This window comes from Alexandromys fortis, unplaced genomic scaffold, assembly GCF_014885135.2.
Source record: "Alexandromys fortis isolate MF-2015 unplaced genomic scaffold, M_Fortis_MF-2015_v1.1 scaffold_170, whole genome shotgun sequence".
In the NCBI taxonomy this organism is placed as follows: domain Eukaryota; kingdom Metazoa; phylum Chordata; class Mammalia; order Rodentia; family Cricetidae; genus Alexandromys; species Alexandromys fortis.
In genome coordinates this window covers 3028262-3043395 of record NW_026068084.1, presented here as the reverse complement: position 1 = coordinate 3043395, position 15134 = coordinate 3028262, and the positions used below count along the sequence as shown (strand labels likewise).

General features: G+C 48.4%; 1 protein-coding gene and 1 non-coding gene across 10 annotated transcripts in view; both read left to right on the top strand.

Annotated features, from left to right (window-relative positions):
- The window catches only part of Nav2 (neuron navigator 2), a 625897-nt gene that overhangs the window by 336451 nt on the left and 274312 nt on the right, over nt 1-15134 (top strand). Inside the window, exon 1 of one of the 9 annotated variants that reach the window (XM_050122145.1) lies at nt 12944-13075. The exons of the other annotated variants lie outside the window; for them this stretch is intronic. The gene's annotated coding sequence lies outside the window, so the exon portion shown is untranslated. Of the gene's footprint in view, nt 1-12943; nt 13076-15134 lie in introns of those variants that run through there. 9 annotated transcript variants of the gene reach the window in all.
- Nucleotides 1583-1688, top strand: LOC126488587 (U6 spliceosomal RNA). Its single transcript, XR_007588744.1, has one exon. It is a non-coding gene; the product is annotated as a U6 spliceosomal RNA (small nuclear RNA).

Below are 15134 nucleotides of genomic sequence, written 5' to 3'. Positions count from 1 at the left end.
GATGCAGTTCAATAAACACCAAGTCGGTTAACCCACAGCTTGAGAATTCACTGTTCTGGTTGAATAGTGGAGCAGAAAGTTTTACTTCATGTTTTATTTTAAAGCTAATTGGATAAAAAAAATGTGGGGGGCCAAGAATCATTAGAGGCAAAGTTTGAACCTCTCTGTGTTATCTCTGCGAGGGAATGTCAGAAACGCAGCTGCCCACCTTGGAGAGAAGGCGGTGGCTGATAGATCTTCAATGAAAGAAAGTGAGAGGAGGTGACCACTCAGGCCTGACTCTCCTGCTAGGAGTGGAAAAGCTGAGACACAGCCAGGAACATGATGTGGGCGGCTGTGACATCCTTGTCACCCCTGAGCTCCCTTCCTTTAGATTCTTTGGTGTTAGGTAGGCCTTGGAGAGACGAGGAGGTAATGCTGGAGCAGCTGGTATCACAGGAGAAGCAGCAGCATCCAACCGACAGAGTGGGGGCAGACAAGATACCCAGGAAAGCACTGATCTCCCACTTGGAGTCTGTTCTAGCGCAGAGCCCAGGCTCTGGTTGTGTGACTTCTAGACTTCGGCATCCTGGTTTGTAACTGGGGACCAGAGCATCTCCCGGGACTGCTGTGAAAATTAGGGAGAAGACGCAGCAGGTTTTAAGATCTGGGCCCAGTTACTAGTTGATGAAGGGCTGTCCTCTGACTAAGCTGTGGTCCAGAAATGTGTGTGCATGGCTCTACACACAGAGGAGGGAGCAGTGCCCCTCAGGGCCAGCAGGGCCAAACTTGGGGAGCTATCACTCAAGACTCTTTCTGTCCAACTTTTCCCTGTATCTCAAATCTTAGACAGTGACCATACATTTATCGTCAAGAAGAGATAAAAAGAGTTTCTAAAATAATCTTAGTAGCCTGTGGGTAGGGAGACTTCAGTTTGCAGATTACATGGATTCTGTTTCATCTTCCCACAACTCTGCCAACCAGAAACTATTTGATAACCGCCCATACTTGTCCAGGTGAGGAAAAGAAGGCTCCGAGCTCAGTGACTCGCCTCTGGTTTTCTGGTGACAATGACCAGGCATCACTCTGCTAACTTCAGTGACTTGTGTGCCTCCTAGAGACCAGCAGGGTTGAAGCACAGATAGGGTTGCAAGAGTGTATGACCTGACTGTGCCCTCTGCAGTGTTTCTCTTTGTGGACCTCTTTGTGAGCTAGTCTGACCTATTGTCCTCCTTTACACTGGGGGATGTGGGAACAAGATGCAGAAGAAAGTCAGGGTGAGCGAGTAATCCGGAAAAAAGAAAACACTTATAGGGCCCTTTCTCAAAATGATGGAAAAGTAGCTCTGAATGGGGAATAATGAAAAATAATGATGTTGAATATGCCACTAACCTTTGACCTTTCCCCAGAGGCACTGGTCAGTCTGCGTCCCGCCCCCAACCTGACCTCAGTGAGGCTAATAGAGACATTAGAAGGGGTCAGGGGCTGTGGAACCCTGTTTGCCCTCCTATATTTGTTCTGCTCAGATTCAAAGGCCAGGAAGCAACAGTATTGCAGAGCCTGCTCTGGTCCTCCGGGTGCTATCTCCACAACACTTCTGTGTGTGCTCACTTCCGCAGCACATAGACTAGAGTTGGAATGATACAGAGAGATTAGCATGGCCCCTACTCAAGAAGGACACTCAAACCTGTGGAGCGTTACGTATTTTTAATATCAACCCCCAAAGATGAGGGTACATCTTGGGGGTGGCGGGGTCAATGGATAAGGTGATGCTGAGCGAGCATGAAGACCTGAGATCACAACCCCAGCACTCACGAAAACCCTAAGTGTGGTAGCCTGTGCCTGTAACCATACCACTGGGCAGGTGGAAATAGGCCAATTCCAGAGGTTTGCTGAGCAGCTAGCTAGTTGTCTTGCTGGAATGGTAAACTACAGGTTCCGTGAGAGACTGTTATCTAAAGAAAGAAGGTAGAGACTGGTAGATCCTTCACCTTGACCTCTGGCCTTCACACACTCAAGTACGGGCAGGCACATCTACCCCCACACGTACACCCTGCGTTAGCAACACAAGTGCCTCTTTGGTGTTTTCCTTTTCCAGCTTGAAATATAATTTCCAGATAAGGAAAGAAAGGAATATTGAAGGTGCTCTATGTTATGGTTTTGACACAGCGACATGATTACTACCGCTGCACGAACACACACATGCATCCCTGCTGCAGTGAGCTCTTCCCCACTGCTACCTGAGTAGGCTGTTTCTCAACCCATCAGCTATGTCTTTCACAGTAAAGCTCACTGGCTCTCATTTGAAGTTGCGCCCTTCTTTCACCGGGAAATATCAGTTATTTCTGCTCTTGGGCAGTGTAAGGTTTTTCTCTGCTTTCCACTAATTGTAACTGGCGTAGACTTTTCCATCTGCTGGCTACTGAACTCTTATCTGTTTTCTGTTAGTCCTTTAATGCTTACGGGCAAGGCATTCCACCCTTTCTTCAAGAAGCCAGGTTGGAGTAGACAGGAATGCTTCCATATGAATCTCTACTGTGCGTAATAAGCCGTGGTATTTAGTTCAGCCTAGAAACCGATGCATGTGCAGAAGGTTTAGCTTTGGTTAATTACTGGGGTGGTAAGGACTGGAATATAGAAGAAGAAAACAAAATCCCTGAAATTAGCAAGTAACTTCTTTGGATGATGTTTGGGGTGGTTACACATTTCCCTTCATTTTTGTGTAAATAGAGGCATAGAGATTTATAATTAGTCCCTCTGGTGACCCAGCTGTGCCTGCATTATTGACATAATTGTTTTGGTATGGAGTTAGTACAAAACATTTTTTTTTTTTGGTTTCTATTTCTGACCTCTAGTATATAATGCCACCTACCCAGAAGACATGTGGCTAACTAAGCTTCTCTTTAGGGTCTCTAATCTATCTAGGACATGTAGGCAGGCTGCTGTCATCCCAGCTGGTCACCAGCCCAGGGCTCTTCCCAAAGGTTGCTCTTGGGATTTACCTGTCATTGCAGATGTGCTGGCTGTGATGTGAAAAGGGTTACAGGCTGAGAAGCGGTGAGACAGTCAGAGTGCCCAGCCAGCTACCCAGGATGTTGTGGGGGTGATATGGGTCTGCTACCCAGGATGCTGTAGGGTGGGAGTCAGAATGAGGTGATGTGGATCTGCTACCCAGGATGCTGTGGGGTGATATGGGTCTGCTACCCAGGATGCTGTGGGATGGGGGTAAGGATGAGGTGATATGGATCAGCTACCCAGGATGCTGTGGGATGGGGGTAAGGATGAGGTGATATGGATCAGCTACCCAGGATGCTGTGGAGCGGGGGTCATGCTGAGATGATACTGGTCTGCTTAAGCAGGGTAACTAGACAGGTGTACTGGAGATACTTGGAAAGCCTGGGAGGTAGGAGAGACTTGTCCTTGCTCCTGAAACTGCTAACTCCATCCTGTCATAATACTGGGGGGTGAGGCACAGATGGTGTTGTTACCCAGGTGAAGTTTCAGGGTTCCGAACTTAACAGACAACAGTGCCATCCCCAGCCAAAAATCATCAGTGCAGCTGAGCTTGTTGGGGATGATGCCTTGCTTGTCCGTGGCATTCAAGGCCTTCTGTGGATTGTTTTAACTGTCTCTATTCGTCTGTGCTGCTTCCAGACAGAAGCTATTCATTCCAGCTGGCAAAGCCAGCAGAGGTCTTCTGGACTCGTGCTGTTCTTTAAGACCTGTCTGTATACTTATCTGTTTTCTCTCTTAACAAATCCATTGGTGTTGTGTATATATGATGTGTGTGTCATATATATGATATGTATGCAAGTGTGTGCAGATCAGAGAACAACTTTGGGGTGTTAGTTCTCTCCTACCTATTGAGGCAGGGGCTGTCTTGTTTCTGCTGATCACCCTAGTCCAGGCAATTCTCCTGTTTCCATAGCCAGAATGGAGAGTAGAGTCCAGGACTGAGAATCCTGGAATGTCATTACAGTCAGGAAGAGGCCCTGCAACAAGGAGCCCCAGCCACGCACTTCAGAGAGGGGCCAGCCCAGGGCCTCTTGTTTATGACCACCCTCCACGCACCTGCCATTACTCACCCTCCGAGAGGTGCAAAAAGAAGAGCCAGCGCTTAGAATTGCGCCTGGAAAAGCCATGCTTCTTTGGAAATGGGCCGCAGATGACGTAACCCTGTGGTATCCTATTACCTGGTTCTTGGCTAATCTTTGTATAAAACTTGTTTAGGTGAAATTTGAGTCTAGGGAAGCCAGTTAAAGTACATTACTTTCTTGCTGTTGAATGCCTCCTGGACTTGGGATAACATTTAATCTAAAGAGTAAAGTGATATTTCCTGTGATAGCAATGAGTTCATGTTTGGAAATTAAACAACTGAGTTTATTGCATCATTTTTTTTTAAAGTGCAAACTGTGGTAATAGATGTTCTCTCTACCAAGTAGTGCCTAACCTGGCTGCTGCACTGGGAGAGTGGGGAGCTGTAGACAAGGCAGTTTTCAAGTCTTAGAAGCTGACTATTGCGTATTATTCCAGCTTGAGCCATATTTTGGTCTAAGGGGGCTATCATTTGAACGCATAGTTTTCAGGCTCAGGGAAACTCGACAGACAGGCCTGTTTTAGATCATGCTTCCTGAGTTTGTGCTACTTGCTCCCTGCCCTTTTATCCTTTCATGCAAGATGCTCCCTTCTCTGTAATGGATGGACGAGCAGCCACCTTATGCGTGGGAAGGAGGGCGCTGCTTGTGGGTCTGTGTGGACAGCAAACTGGCCAAAGAGGGGGAAAGAACGAATGTGAGAAATTAGAGTATGAAACCTAACACTGTCCCCTATTTCCAGAAGTTGTGTATATTATAGCCATGTGAGAATCTGTATCTGATTGACTTAAATTCCTAAAAGGCACTTGACAAAGACTGTGGTTCCATTCCATGACATTTAAACTGCGAAGTCCTGGGACTAGAGAGATAGCTTCGTGGTTACGAGCACTGGCTACTCTTCCAGATGGCACAGGCTTGAGTCCCAGCACCCACATGGTGCCTCACAACCACCTGTAACTCCAGTCGCAAGGAATCTGACTCACCAGGCATGCATATAGCACAGCCACACATATAAGCGAAACACCTAAACATGTGAAATAAAAATTAAACTGCCAAGTCCTGCTGACTGGATCTACATGGGAATGGTTGTGGATAAAGAATGTCATCTCACATGCCCTGCTTTTGACTGTGTCATCTGCACCCTAAGCACATGCATAGACATAGATGAGCTAATACTTACCTTCCTTGGAGAGTATGCTCATGGGCTGAGATCCAGAGCCAATCACCAAGCCGGTTTCATCAAAATCAATGGCAGCCACAGAGATGCCATCCTTTCACTCCCTAGAAGCCACCCAGCACCTGCTACATGCCCAAAACTTAGTCATCATTTGTGTTTTTCAGCAGCGTGCAGAGTGATTGCATGCAATCCAGGGTTTCTTATTGTGAGCATAATAAAAAGAATAACTCCATGGGGTAGCTAGTGGAGTCTCTTGTGGCTCTGAACTTACTCTTGTTCCCGGCTGCAGCTGGCTCCCAGCCCAGCAGAGGTTCACTCCACAATCAACACTGATTAAGTGTTTCCAGGGTTCTGCAATGACATGGTATGTCCTAGATGTTTGGGGACAGCCCCAGGAATCTTCTGGCATGATGAACCTCAGCACACTGGGTCTGGGAAAAATGGAGAATGTAGACATCTACCTGGCACCTGCCATTATTTGGCTGCCACCTCATATGTCCCCTGCATGCTTCTTACCACACCTACCCCTCCTTGGAGAATGTGGTCCTGGACTGAGATGGGGGCAAGTCATCATCAGATGCTTTACATCAGAATCAAGTTATCACAAGACCCTATCACTTCTAGCCTTTACTGTGTGTTCCCAGGAGGGAGCCAGTGGGTTCTGGGTCTCAACTTAATGGACATGGAGTTAATTCACCTGTTGTATAGGATGGCAGGATGGGTCTGATGAAGACTTTTAATTCTGATATTTGGGGCCACATTTGGAAGATGGGTTGAGCCTCCTTGAACTTCTGTGGCATCATACTGTCCATTGGAGCGGTGGATTTCTAGTTGTCCTGGATCTTAGCATGATTTGCACGCACCAGATTCTGTGTCCGGTCCAAGAAATAGGAAGTTGATGAAGATGCCTGCTGCATTTGTGCCGTGAAGGGCTTCTCTAGTAAGTGTGAGCAGGATGCTGACGTTGAAGGAAAGGTATCCTCTGATGAGTGTGACTCTGTAGACTCCCAGGCAGGGCTGCCAGCTGGTTGTCAGCGGTAAGCAGAGACAAGGAAAGTTTGAAGAGTCCTGAGGCTTTTAGCCTGGGAAATGTGTCCTGCAATCCTGGGAGATCCGTAAGGCAAGAGGGAGTTGCGCAGAGAGTAGCCAGCTAGACATGATGGATTGGTTTTGGCAGTACCACGTTGGAAGTTATTCATAGCATTTTTCAAGTTCTGTTGAATATTTATCTACACTGTGGTCCAAACGGTACAAGGGGAATGCGAATCAACGTAAGCAAGGCCTGTGCCCTCATCCCTCCTCTTGTCCTGGAGACAAAAACCCATGGCCTTCACTAAGCTGCCCTTTTAGCTCCCCAGCCCCGGGAAGTTTGATAAATTGCAAAGAATCTGACTGACTCCAAAAGCAAGCTGCCTTCTTATCTACCCTGCTTGAGTCCACAGGGTCAGCCTAACTTGTCTCTCTCACCCCAGGCTCTGAGGTGGAGACTTGGAATGAGGAGGAAGAGGGTCAGAGGTGCCTCTCCTGAGAGTAGAAAGAGCTTCATGGAGCCTCATGCTTGGCTTTAAACACAGCAAAACTACCTACTGGTGACCTGGGGTCCCAAGGTATCTGTTGGTATCCAGGTAGAACTGGTACCCAAACTCCTGCCAGTAACACAATCTGTGATGCTCAGGCACCTATGTCAAATGGTGTGTGTTCATATGACCTACACACACCTTCCTGTGTTCTCTAATTCATCTCTACTACATCATTTACAAAAGTTAATACAATGGAAATTGTATGTAATTAGTTATTACACGCATTGTTTAGGACCGGACACATTCAGCAGACGTGCAGTTTTTAAAAAAGATTTTTGATCTGTTGTTGGTTGAATTGCAGATTAGGAACCTGTGGACACTCAGAGGGTGTGCTACACTGACCTCTGCCAAGCCAGATTAGTGACAACTCTGCTTGTGGGAAGAGAGACCTGGTGATGGAAAAAAAAAGTCAGATAAATGAGTAGAGAGGGATTTTCATGGGAACCTAAGTGGGAACTTGGGACAGAGGGCAAAAAAGTTCCATTTCTTTCCACCATGGTTCCTCGCCGCCAAGCTTTCTGCAGAGAAACTGGGACATGCAGACTTATGGGGAGAGAACGTTCTTCTACAAACTACCCAGCATGAACTGGGAGCTGCCATGTGTGTGTGTGTGTGTGTGTGTGTGTGTGTGTGTGTGTGTGCAAACAGCATGCCAGATGGATGACTGGCTTCTTAGCAGGACGCAGAAACCCCCCTGGGGCTGCTGATGAAACTGAGGCTGGAGAAGGGAGGGAGTCCCCTCTGTGACGCGCTGACATCAGCAGCAGAGTAACTTGGTCCAGATCATCACGATCTTGGACAAATGACAATTTGTCTGGACTTCAGAGTCTCTGGTGGGAACACTGGAAGACTAGCTGAGTCCTTTCTCACGGGGAGTCAGCAGTGGGTGCTCAGCAGATGGTATAGCTAAGAGGGCCCTGGGAATGGCTCGGTGGTAAAGGACTCAGGCTCAGTTCCTAGCACCCAAGTCAGGTGGCCCACAAGCACATGTAACTTCAGGTCAGTGGAGGCTCAGTGTCAACCTCTGACCTCTGTGGGGTCTGTGTGCCTGTGCACACATGTACCCACACACCTATAATTAAAAACAGTATTTTTTTTATTTATAAAAAGTTCTATAAAATTCAGCTTGTCTGCAGGCTAAGGGACCTTTAGGAAAACTTCCCAAAACTAGGACTTGAAGGCGGGCTGGAGGCAGGTGGACTTTAGAAAGGGAAGACACGGGTGGGGTGAATGGCCAGCGTAAAGGCACAAATTTTCATAATTTTATGAAATCTTGTAGAGCGAGCAGGAGAGCAACCCATGTGCCCCAGGTGTTCCTGGCTCCGAGAAAAAGGGCCGACTCTCTCCTTAGAGAGCCTCCATGCCAGCCAGCCCTGACATTTACTTGCTCCATTCCAAGCAATGTGGTGCCAAGGATAGTTTAGCGTGACTATTTCAAGGGTAATGTGCTCCAGATGGAGTGAGTGCTAAATGATGCCCCCACGAGTCCCCCACCTCTGCTCTTTCTACTCCTGCAAGCCAGGGTTTCTCAGCCCCTGCCCTGGTTGACATCTGTTTGACAGACAAGCCCTGGATGTCCAGTGGTGCCCCTCACATCTGCCTTTTGTGATGTATTTGGTGGCAGTTCTGTCATCTCAGCTTTTGGGAAGTGAAGGCAAAAAGATCAGGAATTCGAGGGTAACCTGGGCTACATGAGATACTGTCTCAAAGAAAAAGAAAAAGGATTTTCAGTCCTTGAAATCCCAAGGTCAGCTGGATGTCGCGGTGCACACCTTCAGTCCCAGCCCTCGGGAGAGAGAGGCAATTTGATCTCTGAGTTTGAGGCCAGCCTGGTCTACAGAGTGAGTTCCAAGACAGCCAAGGCTACACAGAGAAACCCTGTCTCAGAAAACAAAATGATAAAAAGCAAGCAAGCAAGGAAGGGAAATCCCAAGATCCATTCCTTGACCTTCTCAAACCTTTGGTATAGGGAGGTTTGACCTGCCCTTCCCCAGCCCCAAGTGGAAGACATGGATGTGTTTGCTGGCTTCACCGTCACTGGATCTGGTATGAGGTTGTTAGCTTAGCAATGCACAAAGCCCTGGGTTCCATGCCCAGCATGCATAACACTGAGTGTGATAGTGCATGCCTGTAATCCTGCACCTAAAAAGGGGAGGCAGGAGAATATGAAGTTTATCATATAATGAGTTTGAGGCCAGCTTGGGATCCACAAGACTCTCTCAAAAACAAGCCCACATCAGCAATAATGGGGAAGTAGCTGGATGGCCTAAGATGGCTTCCTGTCTGGTCCTTTGTGAATATCAGATAAGCATGGACTAGAATCCAATCAAAGAGAATCATGCAAATTGGTATAAGAGAAGTGAACCCAGGTTTCATCTTGGCAACGAATCGGTCAGGTCTTGATTCAAGACAGAATAATTTCATGCTGAGTGTGGACTGTCCGATGGTGAGATGAGGAATCGGTTGGACAGGACAGCCTGTAACTGGGCTGAGCACCATGGCACTGTTCTGAACATTGCAGTAGCTCTGGGGCCTCCCCGCCCCTCCCTGGAGCAGAGCCTCGGCTGTACGAAGCATGGAGAAGTCATGAAGATTCTTTACATTCTCAGACTACTTTCTGGGAATCTTGCAAAGCCCCGACTTCTTCTCTGATTACTCTTCTCATGGCTGAGTTCAACAGCATTTTGCAAACCTGGACTGTGAATCTGGGAAAATGCTTTATGACCGTTTTTATGACCTCAAAGCAACCCACAGAGGCAACTAACTTCCTTCTCTCTGCCAAAGGGGAAAAACCAAGGGCCTGGTACATTGCCCAGGATCTCCCCGGCAGCTCCTCTTGTGCCCAGCCACAGAAGGGCCAGGGCTGGCTGGGAAGAGGCTGTCAGCAGCCTCAGCCCACATTCTTCGGACCATCGTGGTCTTCCCCAGGAAGGAGGATGGCCTAGTTAAGAGAACCATATACGGTCAGGGTTGTATGTTTCAATGCAGAGTTCCAGTCCAAACTGATTCTTTTATACTTGAGCCAGCTGACATCCAAAGAGGGAAAGGGATCCACTTAAGGTCGCAGACCAACATCCCTGATTTTAGCCCAGTGCAGATTTTGCTCCTACATGGTTGTCTCAGGTGCCTCAGGAGCCAGTTTTCCTTCAGAGAAGCAGAATAGTCTGGTGAGCACATACAGGGCTTTCCAAGGTCCAAGTAGTGTAAGAAACAGAACCCTAAGGCTGCGAGAGCCTACTTCCCTCAGTCCCTGACCAGCATAGCTACTCACCTGTGTGACCATCCAGACCTAAGATTTTCTCATCTCTGTGGGAAATAATCATGGTCCCTCTTCTCCTGGGATATGTGGAAGATTGTGGAGGGTGCATGGCGGTACCTGTGGCAACATAATTTACTGTTGCTCTGGCTATTGTATGAGCACCAGCTGCTGCTCACTGGCTCTGTGACCCTGAGAAAGTGATCTGATGCCTCTGAGCCTTGGGTGTCCCTTCTGTAGTGATAATTCTGGTTTACTGTGGTAGCTGATTTTGAATACAGAGCATGTCTATTTAAAAGATCCAGGCATACTCCTATGTTTCACCCCAACACACGAGGATGCTGTGGAGGAGTCAGTTACACAGCTTTGACCTGGCCCAGTACCACAAGGTTGCTTGGGTCTCTCCTTTTCCAAGAGTAGGACTCAGGGCATCATCTGCTGACTCCTGCTCCAGCGACTTGACCACTTAGAAAGAATTATGGCTGTGTTTTAAGGCAGTGGGGGAGATGACTCGAACGGTAAAATGTTTGCTGTGCAAGTGTGGGGACTAGAGCTGAGACCTGGCATCCATGAAAAGCCAGGCACTGGGGCTGGAGAGATGGCTCAGCAGTTAAGAGCATTGCCTGCTCTTCCAAAGGTCCTAAGTTCAATTCCCATCAACCACATGGTGGCTCACAACCATTCTGTAATGAGGTCTGGTGCCCTCTTCTGGCCTGCAGGCATACACACAGACAGAACATTGTATACGAAAGAAAGAAAGAAAGAAAGAAAGAAAGAAAGAAAGAAAGAAAGAAAGAAAGAAAGAAAGAAGGAAGGAAGGAAGGAAGGAAGGAAGGAAGGAAGGAAGGAAGGAAGGAAGGAAGGAAAGAAAGAAAGAAAGAAAGAAAGAAAGAAAGAAAGAAAGAAAGAAAGAAAGAAAAGCCAGGCACTGAGGCCTATGTGTGTAATCTCAGCACAGGTGGTTCCTCCTGGCTCATGGGCCAGTCTTGCTGAAACAGTGAACTCCAGGTTAAATAGAAGACTCTATTGAACAATAAAGTGGAGAGTGACAGAGGAAAACACAAGCTATCAACCACACAGAGAGAGAGAGAGAGAGAGAGAGAGAGAGAGAGAGACAGAGACAGAGACAGAGACAGAGACAGAGAGAGAGACAGACAGAGAGAACGAATACTACCTGCATTTTCAAATTCTTGTCACAATGATGGGGCACTTGCTACATAGTCAGAGCTGTTCTAGCCCCTTTACACAGTTATCTCATTATCTGCACAACAGCCCTGTGTCTTAAGTATTATTAGTGTCCCCCTTTGATAGATAAGGAACCCAAATCTCAAAAGAAAACTTACCCAAAGTTACATACTTAGTGAGAAGGAGAACCATAATTCTGAGCTCAGATCACTCCAGCTTAAAAAAATCTCTACCCATAAGCCCTTGTTAGAAAATATGCCTAGCCCCAAATGCAGTCAAGTTTTATATAGCGTGGACATCGCTCACATCAAAATGCCAAGATACCGTAGCACTTGGTCCCAGGTTAACCATTATCCCTCACCAGCTGCTAGATGACAGGAGGGTGAGCCCTTTCCCTGCTCCACCCACCCTGCACATCCCATCTGCTGGGGCCTGTGAGCAGCCAATCTGAAGAGCCCCCTTTTTTGAGGGGTGCATATGCTAACAGGGCTGTAGGAAGTGGTGCCTCCTGTTCAGAGGAGCCCCTGGTTCCCTAGGGAAGCTCCAGCCCATTGCTATTGGTGAATTCATATGGCAAAAGAGTTGGGGTGCTGTAGATTCTTTCTCCCTCACGAAACAGCTCCCACGTGAGGACATCAACAGCTGTCACTTTTCTTAAGCTAGGTAAGAGCTTGGGGAGGCAAGTTGTTGGCTAGCAAGGAGCCTTGTGATTATCCAGATGGCAGGCACCCAGTCTTTCTGGAGAAAGCCTGGTGAGCAGAGAGGGTAGAAGCAGGTGGAGGTGTGGGGAAAGTGTAGTGCTTGGGACTGACTCCTCCAAACCTCAGCATTGTCGTCCCTGGCTCCATGTCCTGGGCTTCCCTTGTGCCTCCTCTATATGGAGATGGTCACCTGTCCACATCCAATAAGACAGTAGCAGGGAGGGATGGCAAATATTGAACAGAAGTGCTAATGGGCCGCCCAGCCCTGGGATGCTTCTCCTGCCATCTCTGCTCAGCACAGCACTGGACCTTTAGACGGAAGGACCAGAGGTGCTTGCTCAGCATGCATGGCAAGGGGGAAGAACCAGACACTTAATGGGGACCGCCGTCCCTGCCTGTTTTTCCAAATGCACATGCCTAGGCCAGGTCACAGGCCTCAAAAGTGTCTGTGCCAGGGGCACTTTCTAAAGTTTCTTGGTCGTTTCCCATCCCCACAAAACCCCAGAAGTCAGAACTCTTGCTGTCAGAATGCGTGAGTCTCAGCAGTTGGTACATGGCCCCTACTCCTATCCACAATAGGGCTTGCCTAGTGTCTTGGCTCCTCAGGCCTGGCTTCCCCCTAGGTTGCAGCAAAGGAGACTTTCGAACTCACTGTAGAACTGTGTTCTAGCTGTCTGGATGTCGTTGGCACATCAGACTTGTGGGGGAGCAGAGCTATGGGCCTATGGGCCTTTGCTCTTCTTTGAGGCAGCTGGAGGCAAAGGCATTCTCTGGAAGTTTCCCAACAGTTAGGGAGCCCACTAGGCAGGCTTCGCTGCATCTCTGGTTTGTGTCTCCCTTCGGAACAGCCCTTCTGCCTTATTTGAGACTTCCGGCTGCATTGATTGATAGGTACTCTTGATACTCCCTATCTGGACACGCCTTCTGGGCTCACTGGAGGGGTACGCCTTACCACATTCTTCCTTGGAAGTTACATTTGGTTTGTTCCGAGGAGGTTTCGGATGCTTAACTTTGAAACTGCCGAGTAAGAATTTTGAGAACCGAGGTTGTGAGGCATGGAGGAAGCCGGTGGAAGCCGGGGAGCTCCCCACGACTCCATCTGAGTGAGTCTTTTTCTGGAGTACCGCTGGAGTGGGGGTCCCTGCATTTTCCTGGGTGCAAGCATTAAATCTGAAGATGCGTGTTGTTGTCCGTTTTAGGATTAGACCTTTTAGGAGTGTATCTAATCAGTTCCTCCTTTTACGGTGACTAAATTTAGAAAAGCCAATCAGATCAGCTGAAATTCCTGCAAAGTCACACTGCGATGTGACGTACTCGCTCAGGAAGCTTTGCTTCCGATCGCCCCAGGGCATTTGCTCCCCTCCAAAGGCTCCCTTCTCTTCTTCCCTCTCTGTCAACATCTCCAGCCTCTCGGACCTGCACTGCTCCTGTGGCCTGGACTCCCGCTTCTTCTCCTGACCTGATCACCTCTCAGGCTGACCTACTGAGAACAGAAATCACATCGTTGTGTGGCTCACTATTTAAGCCTCTCTGTGGCTGCCCACTGCCTGTAGAAGGAACCCCATCCCATCCCACTCTCTGCTTGTTTCCTGTCATCTGGGCACAACCACTTGGGACTACTTTTCTCTTTGTGTGTGATCTTGGTTCCCTCCCCTCCCACCAGTGGGCCTGATGGGCCTGTTCCCTTTCCTAGAACAGGAACAAGTAAATCCTGAGTGAATGTTCATTGTTTGACGTGGGCACAGCCATGACAGAAGGACCGATGGGAGTGTCAAAACTTTCCTGTCTTCTGAGTGTGAATGTTGACAGTGTTTGTGGAAAATGGCCACCGTATCTTCCCCCTGCTCCGGGGTGTTTGTGACCTGAAGACTGCTCCCCTGCAGAACCTGCCTCCTTGGTCAGCTGTATGTAGTAACCCCACCTCCTTGTTGATCTGTATCTAATAACCTGCCTCTCGGTGCACCAGTAACTGCAATAGCTCCACCTCTCCGTTCAACTGTATGTAATAAACACGCTGAGCTTCCGGGGTGCTGCGACTTCTCCGTCTGAGAACCCAGCCCGCCTTGTCTGTGTCCCTATGTTTGCAAGTCTCTATTCCCTTGGGGGCCCCCAGTTAGGTTAATCCCTGGAGCCACGCAGGGATTCAGCACCCGCCACACCGTCTTTTCCTGCAGTGCTTCCCCCTCAGGAGAAGTCTCACTACCATCACAGCGCCCTCTTCAGGTCTCCTCACAGCACACCACACACGGGGTGGCTTCCCGTGCAAGTGTGTTTGCTTACTTGCCGTTGAGCCCACCCCATTTTGGGGAGGTGCCTATTGGATTCTTTTAGGAGTCTGTAGTACCCAGAACAACATCTGGTCAAAGGATGGGTTCAATAAACATCTATCTACCAAAGGAATGAATGAATAGCCTCGGGAAGGGTCCTGTGCTTAGAGTCGTCAGGAGCCTTCCTTCCCACCTGGCGTGCTGGGGAAGATGTTGTTGCCATAGTAACTGGATTGTGTAGTGGTGTCTTTTGAAGTATTTGCGTGATCTAGTTTGTGGCTGCACTGTTGAGAACTGCTACAGAAGAACTGAGCTCATCCGCCTGACGAAACAGGCAGAACCCCACCCTGCAGAAATCTGTGGCCTTCTATGCCGCTGTTACTGGCAATGGATATAGCAACCATTTCCCCAGAAGATGGTTTCTTTATCAAGTATGTTCTAGAATATCCTTTGTAACAGCTTGCTAAAGCTGACAGTGGCAGGTCTACCAGGGGATTTGGCCAAATTGTGCCCCATGAGCAGAGAATTGCTTTCTTGCCATTGCTGCTGACCTTTGCTCGTCTTAGGATGAGTGTGCACACTCATGGGATGGCTGGAGAGAGAATGCCAGCTACCTTTTCCCCCTGTTAGGTGTTCGTCTGTACCCTGTGAGTTCTTGGTTCTTCAGCTTTAACTCTGTGTGTCCTTTCCCACGTAACACTCGCTTAAAGAATTAATTGCAGATCTTCCCCTCCTGTAACTCCATCCTAATTTCCTTCTGTTGCTGTCATAGCAACAGCTTACGGGAGGAAAGGGTTTGCTTGCTTACACTTCCAGGCCGCCATCGGGAGGGATGTCAAGGCGGCATGCCGAAGCAGAAACCACAGAGGGATGCTGCTTGCAAGTTTGCACTCTC